General features: G+C 38.4%; 2 non-coding genes across 2 annotated transcripts; one reads left to right on the forward strand and one right to left on the reverse strand.

The window, feature by feature from the left end:
• Positions 1-499: 499 nt before the first annotated feature.
• Positions 500-606, forward strand: LOC125492108 (small nucleolar RNA R71). Its single transcript, XR_007268555.2, has one exon. It is a non-coding gene; the product is annotated as a small nucleolar RNA R71 (small nucleolar RNA).
• A 6,372-nt stretch (positions 607-6,978) lies between these two features.
• LOC125492119 (small nucleolar RNA R71) lies at positions 6,979-7,085 on the reverse strand. The gene has a single exon (XR_007268565.2). It is a non-coding gene; the product is annotated as a small nucleolar RNA R71 (small nucleolar RNA).
• Positions 7,086-10,323: the final 3,238 nt, after the last annotated feature.

A 10,323-nucleotide genomic window follows, 5' to 3' on the forward strand; every position in this document is an offset into this window, starting at 1 on the left:
TGTGGTTGTGGTGCAGGAGGATTTAGGACATTAGTGCTCTTGTAAGACAAGTTAGGATGATTTCTCAACCCGGATTGTATGTGTTGGAGTATGGGTTGTTCGACTGATATGTTTGAAAAGCATTAACTTGTTCGAGAGAACTCCGACACTCTTGTGCCCAATGTCCAACTGTACCACAATTATCACACAAAATCACGGATGTAGTACCCAAAGCAGCAACACTTGCAGGAGAGGAGAGTTGCATATTGTCAAGCTTATTGCTGATTGCATTCATCTGTGCAGCTAATAGGGATATAGAATCTATCTCATGCTTTCCACCCTTGTTAGCTAGTCCTCGAGGATTACCATATTGAGAGTTGTGGATAGCCATCTCCTCGATCAAATCATGTGCAGCATCAATTTCTAGTTTCATGAATCTCCCATTTGCTGCAGAGTCAAGGATAAGTCTCGAGTTGTTCCCCAAACCATTGTAGAATCCCTGAACTAGGAACCATTTTTGTAGACCTGATGGGGACATTCTCTCTGAAGATCTTTAAATCTTTCCCATGCCTCATGTAAAGACTCATCAGTCCCTTGGGTGAAGTTTGTAATCTAACTACGCAACCTAGCAGTCTTCTCTGAAGGGTAGTACTTTCTGTAGAAAGCTAGAGCCAAGGTATTCCAATCAGTGATCCCAAGAGTGGCTCGATTAATCCCATTGTACCACATCTTTGCCTTGTCTCGAAGTGAAAATGGGAAAAGAATCTCCCGAATCTGATCTTGTGTCACTCCCTGCTGCTTAATGGTAGAACAATATTGGCAGAAATCTTGATAATGAAGATTGGGGTCTTCATTAGGTCCACCACCAAATTGTTTTCTTTCGATCATGTTTACAATGCAGGTTTGATCTCGAAATTTACAGCTTCGATTTCAGGCATTTGATTCTCTTGGGAAGTTCAGCCAAAGAGGGTTGGGAAAAGTCAGTAACCGTCCATCTCTGATTCTGTGGAGCAATAAAGACAATGCTGGTAGAATCAGAGTCAGAATCCAAAGGATTATCTTCCCTTGGATTATCTTGCAACTGTCTGGAAAAGTTCTTCTGTCTATGAAATGATCTTTCGATTTCGGATCAAATTGTAGGCAATTGAACTCAAATCCTGCGCATAGAAGAACTAAAGAACAAACAATTAAGAGATTTTGTCTCAAAGAACAAGTGTTCTCTGAGACGAGAGTATATAATCTAGACTCTAAAACAATTAAAGAAAATGGAACAAAACCGTTTCCCCGGCAACGGCGCCAAATTTTGACAGGCTAAAGTCGTATCACCTTATCAAAAGTAATCCTAAAGTCCTCTAACAAATAGTAGTCAGGGTAGTAGGGTCGAATCCACAGAGAAACATGTTCTTTTCCTAATTGTCAGTCAAATCTAGAGTATAGAAACGAGTGTTGTGATAATTATACTAAACTAGACTCATATAACATATCAAGAATAAAAAGTCTAGGGCATAGGTTCACCAATGATCAATATTCGGGATAAAAACAAAAATCAACAATTAATAATGCAGTTAAATAGATTATATTCGCTCTCTCAAGTCTAAATCAACCATAGAACGGTATTAACAGGCTCTCGCAATTTATTAATACCAACTCTACCTATTGAAACTAGCCTTAATATCAAGTTTATACCTCTCGGCGCATAACCTACTATTGCAACACTATAACAATCAAATCTGGCCAAATTTGATTGAAAGACATAAAAACATTCAATAGGAATCAACATGCATCAATAAAAATCAATACTTTAATAAACATCCCTTCCTAATTGATCATGGATCCCCCTAAACCCTAGAAATAGACTACTCAATCATAATTGGGGAAAACATATTCATAATTAAATAAGCAACATGAATTAATAATAAAGGATCGAATAGGAATAAAGAAAAAAGAAAATAATACCAATTGTAGAACCAATCTTGCAAAAATCAAAGTTTCTATTGAAAAATTCAATGTAATTGGGAAAAAGCAAAACTAGGGTTCTTCATAATTGAGAGAAAAAGAGTTCTAATCTTTAATGAATTAATGATGGAAAAAACGAAATAGAAAATAAGATCGGAAATAATAATATTCCCTTGAGTCTTTATACCTTTCTATTTCCTAAAACAACTAGAAAAATAGAGTCTAATTCGTCAAAAGATAAAGCCTTATTCGACTAGGAAACCCGGAATAATCGCGGCCGCGGTTTTCGGGCTGCAAAACAGCGTCAACTTGAAAAGACCATATCTCCCAAACTAGAAGTCGTATCGGGGCGTGTAATATACCGTTGGAAAGCTCTTCAAGTCTAGTTTCCAACCCCACTGGAATCACTGAATTCCAATCTCTGGATAATAAGTTATGATCAAAAGAGTACACATGACTCAATTTCCATACTTCTTTTAATACGTTTCCGCTATGTTTGAGTTGCAATCCGACTTGAAGATGCCCTTTGGACTTCTCATTTGACTTAGCTCCTTCCTAGATGCTTCTCATGCTTAAGCCTGTCCAATAATACTCCAATTGTGTTCTCAATACCTGAAAACTATCAAAAACACCGAAAACACACACAAAAGTAATATCTTCTCAACTTAAGTAACTATATGCAATTATGGACTAAGAATGCAACTAAATGATCCTAAAATACAACCTAAATGCATCATGAAATGCCTATATTAATATGACTCATCAGGGCCGCCCGATGCTGTCGGGCCGATCAGCTTATGCTTCGTTTCTTGTTCTTTCTTTGCTCAAAGTCCCGGAAATCATCCTCGGGATCTAGAAACTCGGCATCTAACCTCTCTAATCCACTGTGCAATCATGTAAAGTAGGTAATAGCTTCCAAAACCTACAATTCAATATAAAATAGCAAACCACAACTAGATGGAGAGAGTTAGTATCAAATGGCTCCTAAGAGCACCATAAGCACAACTTTTAGCACATAATTAGGGGAGATAACTCTATATAAAACCATAATATCAGTGTCTTTTCCTCATTGGAGTTAATTTTTCATTCATTGTTGGGCCATTAACAACGACCTCTGTTGTTGAATTTTTACTGCCGCACATCTTCTGAATCAGAGGTCTCATCAAGCAAAGCATGTCATCCCTCATCTAACAACCAATCAACACTTAAGAACCCATCATCTTGATGATTCTGCATTTTGCCCCTAACAGATCTGGAAATGAAGAAGATGATGATTTTGTCTTTTTTTTTTTTTTTGCTGAATTTGGGATGGTAATGACTTAATTAGTGTGTGTTTTATGTGATTATGGGGTTAATTTTTTTGGGAAGTTACTCTTGTAAACATTTGGTGGTTTTTAAGGTTGGTGAACATTAATGGCTGTCTCCTTGTGGTTGTCTTAATATAGAACTTTTTACTTAATGCCAAACGTAGGAATTTGGTGGGATAATTTATGTTTTGGAGGTAAAATTTTCCTCCTTAATTTTTGGACAACTTTGTCAATAATCAGCAATTTTATGATTTGGAGTTAAAATTTCCCTCCAAAACAAAAACCCAAGCAGCAAATGAGAAAATACTGCTGCAACTTTTGGGTAAAATGTTTTGGAGGGAAATTATCCCTCCTAGTAGTTGTACTGATTCCAAAAAAAGCCCTGGGCCACGTGGGTTTTGTTTCTCACTCAAAATTTTGGTGTCCCAAAATTCTCCCTCCAACTCCACTTTTACTTTTGGTCCACGCCACCTAATTAATTCTCTCTCCAACACTTTAGTCACCCCTTAAGAAAAATTAAAAGTGTTGCAAATATTGTGAAATGGAGGAAGTATATGTTGGCTTACCTCAACATTTTCTTCATCTTTTTTATGTCATTGCCATGAGGCAAAGATTTGCGGTTTCTTCATTTTGTTGATCCTCTTCCTCTTCAGTTTCTGGATCTCCCCAAGCTGCTATCATTGCCTTTCGAATGCTCGCTTTAGAGCAAAATGCCTTAGCTTCCTTGTTCCTTTCAGCGAAGCGTTCCTTCTGTCCTTTCTTTGGTTTTGTCGTTTTCCCAAAGTGAACATTCCTTAATGAATTGATCTGTACTAACTAGGACTGGCAAAAAAGTTGACCCAACTCGATAATCCGACCTGAAATTGACCAGAGAATTTCGAGTTTGGGCAGAGATTCTCAACCTGAAATAAAATATGGGTCGACCTAACCCGACCTGAAAATATAATGGATTAAGTTCGGGCTGACTATTTACACCTCAATAACCTGATTTAGAAGTCGGATTATTTTCAGGCCAGATCAACTTCAAATTAACCCAGACTTATAACTTGTACAACTTTTCTTTTGTTATTCTTATTTGTATTGAGCCAAGTTCATTTCTTGGATCACCTAAATTTCATTTCAAGTCATTAACACTTAGAGTGTATAGTTGAATTTCATTTCAGGTCATTTTGGGTTGGTTTCGGATCAACCCGAAATCGATAAGGTCGGGTTTGGGTTATGATTTCCGACCTGAAATTAGAATCAGGTTGGGTTTGGGTTAGGGGGAACTGACCTGAAATATAAATCAGGTCAACCTAAAATTGACCCAAACCGACCTGATTGCCATCCCTAGTACTACCAATTTATGACAAGCAGCTTTGTTAGAAAAAATTTTAGTTTTACCTTTTGAAGTTCCCATTCTTCATATTCACATACATCTTTCAAAATTATGTTGTTATGAGTGTTGCTTCCTCTTCTTCTGAGTCGGAGTCATCTTCATCATCTGCTTTTAGGGTAGTGCATTTTGACTTGGAGCTTTCACCATACTCAGTATCAAGGTGAAGCTCATGAGTCATAAGTGACCCAACAAGCTGTTCCAAGTTGAACTTGGTGAAGTCTTTTGTTTATTGTAAAGCAGTGACCTTAGCTGATGAGTCATATTAATATAGGTATTTCATGATGCATTTAGGTTGCATTTTAGGATCATTTAGTTGCATTCTTAGTTCATAAATGCATAAAGTTACTTAAGTTGAGAAGATATTACTCTAGTGTATGTTTTCGGTGTTTTTGATAGTTTTCAGGTATTGAAACACAATTGGAGTATTATTGGATAAGCTTAAGCATGAGAAGCATCTAGGAAGGAGCTAAGTCAAATGAGAAGTCCAAAGGGCATCTTCAAGTCGGATTGCAACTCAAACATAGCGGAAACGTATTAAAAAAGTATGAAAATTACATGTTCACTCTTTTGATCATAACTTATTATCCAGAGATCGGAATTCAGTGATTCCAGTGGGGTTGGAAACTAGACTTGAAGAGCTTTCCAACGGTATATTACACGCCCCGATACGACTTCTAGTTGGGGAGATATGGTCTTTGCAAGTTGACGCTGTTTTGCAGCCCGAAAATCCGCGGCCGCGGATTATTCCGGGTTTCCTAGTCGAATAAGGCTTTATCTTTTGACGAATTAGACTCTATTTTTCTAGTTGTTTTAGGAAATAGAAAGGTATAAAGACTCAAGGGAATATTATTATTTCCTATCTTATTTTCTATTTGGTTTTTTTCCGTCATTAATTCATAAAAGATTATTTTCTTTTTCTCTCAATTATTGAAGAACCCTAGTTTTGCTTTTTCCCCAATTACATTGAATTTTCAATAGAAGCTTTGATTTTTGCAAGATTAGTTCTACAATTGGTATTATTTCTCTTCTCTTCTTATTCCTATTCAATCCTTTATTATCAATTCATGTTTGCTTATTTAATTATGAATATGTTTTCCCAATTATAATTGAGTAGTCTATTTCTAGGGTTTAGGGGGATCCATGATCAATTAGGAAGGGATGTTTAATTAAAGTATTGATTTTTATTGATGCATGTTGATCCCTATTGAATGTTTTTATATCTATTCAATCCAATTTGGCCAGATTTGATTGTTATAGTGTTGCAATATTAGGTTATGCGCCGAGAGGTATAAACTTGATATTAAGGCTAGTTTCAATAGGTAGAATTGGTGTTAATAAATTGCGAGAGCTGTTAATATCGTTCTATGCTTGATTTAGACTTGAGAGAGCGAATCAATCTGTTTAACTGCATTATTAATTGTTGATTTTAGTGTTTCATCCCGAAATATTGATCATTGGTGAACCTATGCCCTAGACTTTTTATTATTGATAATTCTTGATATATTATAGTTTAGTTAGTATAATTACTCACAAACACTCGTTCCTTACTCTAGATTTGACTGACAATTAGGAAAAGAACACTGTTTCTCTGTGGATTCGACCCTTTCCCTGACTACTATTTGTTAGAGGACTTTAGGATTACTTTTGATAAGGTGATACGACTTTAGCCTGTCAAAATTTGGCGCCGTTGCCGGGGAACGGTTTTGTTCCATTTTCTTTAATTGTTTTAGAGTCTAGATTATATACTCTCGTCTCAGAGAACACTTGTTCTTTGGGACAAAATCTCTTAATTGTTTGTTCTTTAGTTCTTCTATGCGCAGGAGTTTGAGTTCAGATTGCCTACAATTTGATCCTGAAATCGAAAGATCCTTCATAGACAAAGAACTTTTCCAGACAGTTGCGAGATAATCCAAGGGAAGATAATCCTTTGGATTCTGACTCTGATTCTACCAGCATTGTCTCTGTTGCTTCACCAGAATCAGAGATGGCTCGGAGGCTTACTGATTTTTCCCAACCCTCTTTGGCTGAACTTCCCAGAAGCAATCAAATGCCTGAAATCGAAGCTGTAAATTTCGAGATCAAACCTGCATTGCTAAACATGATCGAAAGAAAACAATTTGGTGGTGGACCTAATGAAGACCCCAATCTTCATTATCAAGATTTCTGCCAATATTGCTCTACCATTAAGCAGCAGGGAGTGACACAAGATCAGATTCGGGAGATTCTTTTCCCATTTTCACTTCGAGACAAGGCAAAGATGTGGTACAATGGATTAATCGAGCCACTCTTGGGATCACTGATTGGAATACCTTGGCTCTAGCTTTCTACAGAAAGTACTACCCTCCAGAAAAGACTGCTAGGTTGCGTAGTCAGATTACAAACTTCACCCAAGGGACTGATGAGTCTTTACATGAGGCATGGGAAAGATTTAAAGATCTTCAGAGAGAATGTCCCCATCATGGTCTACAAAAATGGTTCCTAGTTCAAGGATTCTACAATGGTTTGGGGAACAACTCGAGACTTATCCTTGACTCTGCAGCAAATGGGAGATTCATGAAACTAGAAATTGATGCTGCACATGATTTGATCGAGGAGATGGCTATCCACAACTCTCAATATGGTAATCCTCGAGGACTAGCTAACAAGGGTGGAAAGCATGAGATAGATTCTATATCCTTATTAGCTGCACAGATGAATGCCATCAGCAATAAACTTGACAATATGCAGCTCTCCTCTCCTGCAAGTGTTGCTGCTTTGGGTACTACCTCCGAGATTATGTGTGATAATTGTGGCATAGTTGGACATTGGGCACAAGAGTGTCGGAGTTCTCTCGAACAAGTTAATGCTTTTCAAGCATACGGCCGAACAACCCATACTCCAACACATACAATCCAGGATTGAGAAATCATCCTAACTTGTCTTACAAGAGCACTAATGTCCTGAATCCTCCTGCACCACAACCACAAGCACAACAATTGAACCAAAGATACTACAACACCTCCCCAACACCCTCCTGGTTTCTCTAGACCACCTTTCAATCCATCTCAACAAGCACCTCCTGCCGATCCAATGATGGTTGAGATGAGAAACATGATGCTACAAATGCAAAAGGATCGACAAGCTGATAAGGCACAAATTGAGTCCATTCTTGCTCACAATAAGATGTTGGAGAATCAGTTGGCACAATTGGCTACTTCGAATTCCACTCAACAACAAGGTGCTCTTCCAGCACAACCTGTTCAGCCTACAGATTCGGCAAATGCCATCACTCTCCGAAGTGGTTCTCACTACAATGGACCACCCATGCCTATTGATGATACTTTGAGCGTGAAAAATGATGAGGAACAGGTCCCAGCTGAAGCTACAAATGACAAGGAGAACTCTCAGCAAGCACTGAACATGAAGAGACCAATGAAGCTAAAAAGCCTGCTATTGAGTTCCTCCTATCAAACTTCCTTTCCCCAATCGTCACCTCAAGAGTAAGCTGGACAAGCAATTTGGTAAGTTTTTGGAAGTCGTCAAGAATCTTCAGGTAACAGTTCCTTTCACGGAATTAATTACTCAAGTGCCTGCTTATGCTAAATTTATGAAAGATATCTTGACTAGGAAAAGGGCTTTTAACGAGGTGGAGACAGTTGCTTTTACTGAAGAATGTAGTGCCATTTTACAAAATAAATCTCCACCAAAATTAAAAGACCCTGGTAGTTTCTCTATACCTTGTCACATTGGTAGTTTGTTCATTGATAAAGCTTTATGTGATTTGGGGGCTAGTGTGAGTGTTATGCCATTGTCTGTTTCCTCAAAATTGAACATGGGAAGTTTGAAAGTTACCAATATTACTCTACAAATGGCCGACCGTTCTGTTAAATACCCCCTAGGTATTTTAGAGGATGTACCTGTTAGAGTAGGTAAATTTTTTATTCCCGTGGACTTTGTTGTACTTGATATGGAGGAAGATAGGCAAATTCCAATCATTTTGGGTAGGCCATTCCTCCATACTGTTGGTGCTGTCATTGATGTGAAAAATGGTAAGCTTACACTATCTGTTGGAGATGATGAGGTCACTTTTAATCTGAGCACTGCTTTGAAAAGTCCTATGCTAGAGGAAAAGTGCTATAGTATTGATGTGGTTGATTTAATTTGCCATGATAACATGCCCCAAGCTCTCTATGGAGATCCCTTGGAGGCGGTACTTTGCTTGATTCTTCCACAGGTGATGGCAGTATATGGAGCGATGAAGTAGATGCTATTGAGAGAATGCTAGCAAGTGAAGAATCTGACTTTCATGGATGCCAACAGGTAAAGAGGTTTGATCGATCTGTGTGCAATGTTGAGGTAAAGAAACCCGAACTTAAACCTCTCCCTTCTCATTTGAAGTATGTTTTTTTAGATAAGCAAGAGTTAGATCCTGTAATTGTCAGTGCTGCACTCGACGATAGCCAACTTTCCAAACTTCTAGTTGTTCTGAAAAATCATAAGAAGGCTATAGGGTACCGTATTGATGATTTGAAGGGTATTAGCCCCGATTTTTGTATGCACAGGATACACCTTGAGGATGACCATAAGCCATGCATTCAACCACAAAGGATATTGAACCCAAACATGCAGGAAGTGGTCAAGAAAGAGGTGATGAAACTACTCGATGCAAGTATTATCTACCCTATTGCTGACTCTAAGTGGGTAAGTCCTGTCCAAGTAGTACCGAAAAAAGGTGGCATGACTGTTGTGAAAAATGAAAAGAATGAACTAATCCCTACTAGAACTGTGACTGGATGGCGTATGTGTATAGACTATAGGAGACTCAACATGGCCACTAAAAAGGACCACTTCCCTCTACCTTTTATTGACCAAATGCTTGAACGGTTGGCTTGTCATAAATACTTTTGCTATTTGGATGGGTATTCAGGTTTCTTCCAAATTCCCATTCATCCTGATGATCAAGAAAAGACCACATTCACCTGCCCTTATGGCACTTTTGCATATCGTAGAATGCCCTTTGGTTTGTGTAATGCCCCTGCCACCTTTCAACGCTGCATGATGAGTATCTTTTCTGAGTTCATCGAGTCTATCATGGAAGTCTTTATGGATGATTTTAGTGTGTATGGTTCTACGTTTGATACATGCTTAGTTAATCTCACTAAAGTCCTGAAAAGATGTGAAGAGTGTCATTTGGTCTTAAACTGGGAAAAGTGTCATTTCATGGTGACTGAAGGAGTCGTCTTAGGCCATATTGTTTCTGATAGGGGCATCCAAGTTGATCGAGCTAAGGTCCAAGTGATTGAGCAATTACCCCCACCAGCTAATGTTAAAGGGGTAGGCGGTGTGATACCTCCTGATATGTCCTACCAACAGAAGAAAAGGTTCCTCCATGATGTCAAATTCTACTTTTGGGATGACCCTCACTTGTTTCGTGAATGTTCAGATGGTCTTTTTCGAAAATGTGTACCTGAATGGGAGGTCAATGGCGTCCTGAATCGTTGCCATAACTCACCGTATGGAGGGCATCATGGCCCTTCCAGGACTGTTGCAAAGCTCCATGAGTCGGGTTTCTTTTGGCCGACAATGTTCAAGGATGCACAGTCTTTCATCGTGTCATGTGACGCTTGCCAGAGGACCGGCAATATTTCGAGAAGGCATGAGATGCCCCAAACCGGTATTCTAGAAGTTGAAATTTTCGATGTTTGGGGTATTGACTTTATGGAC

This window comes from Beta vulgaris, chromosome 7, assembly GCF_026745355.1.
Source record: "Beta vulgaris subsp. vulgaris cultivar EL10 chromosome 7, EL10.2, whole genome shotgun sequence".
Classification (NCBI taxonomy): domain Eukaryota; kingdom Viridiplantae; phylum Streptophyta; class Magnoliopsida; order Caryophyllales; family Amaranthaceae; genus Beta; species Beta vulgaris.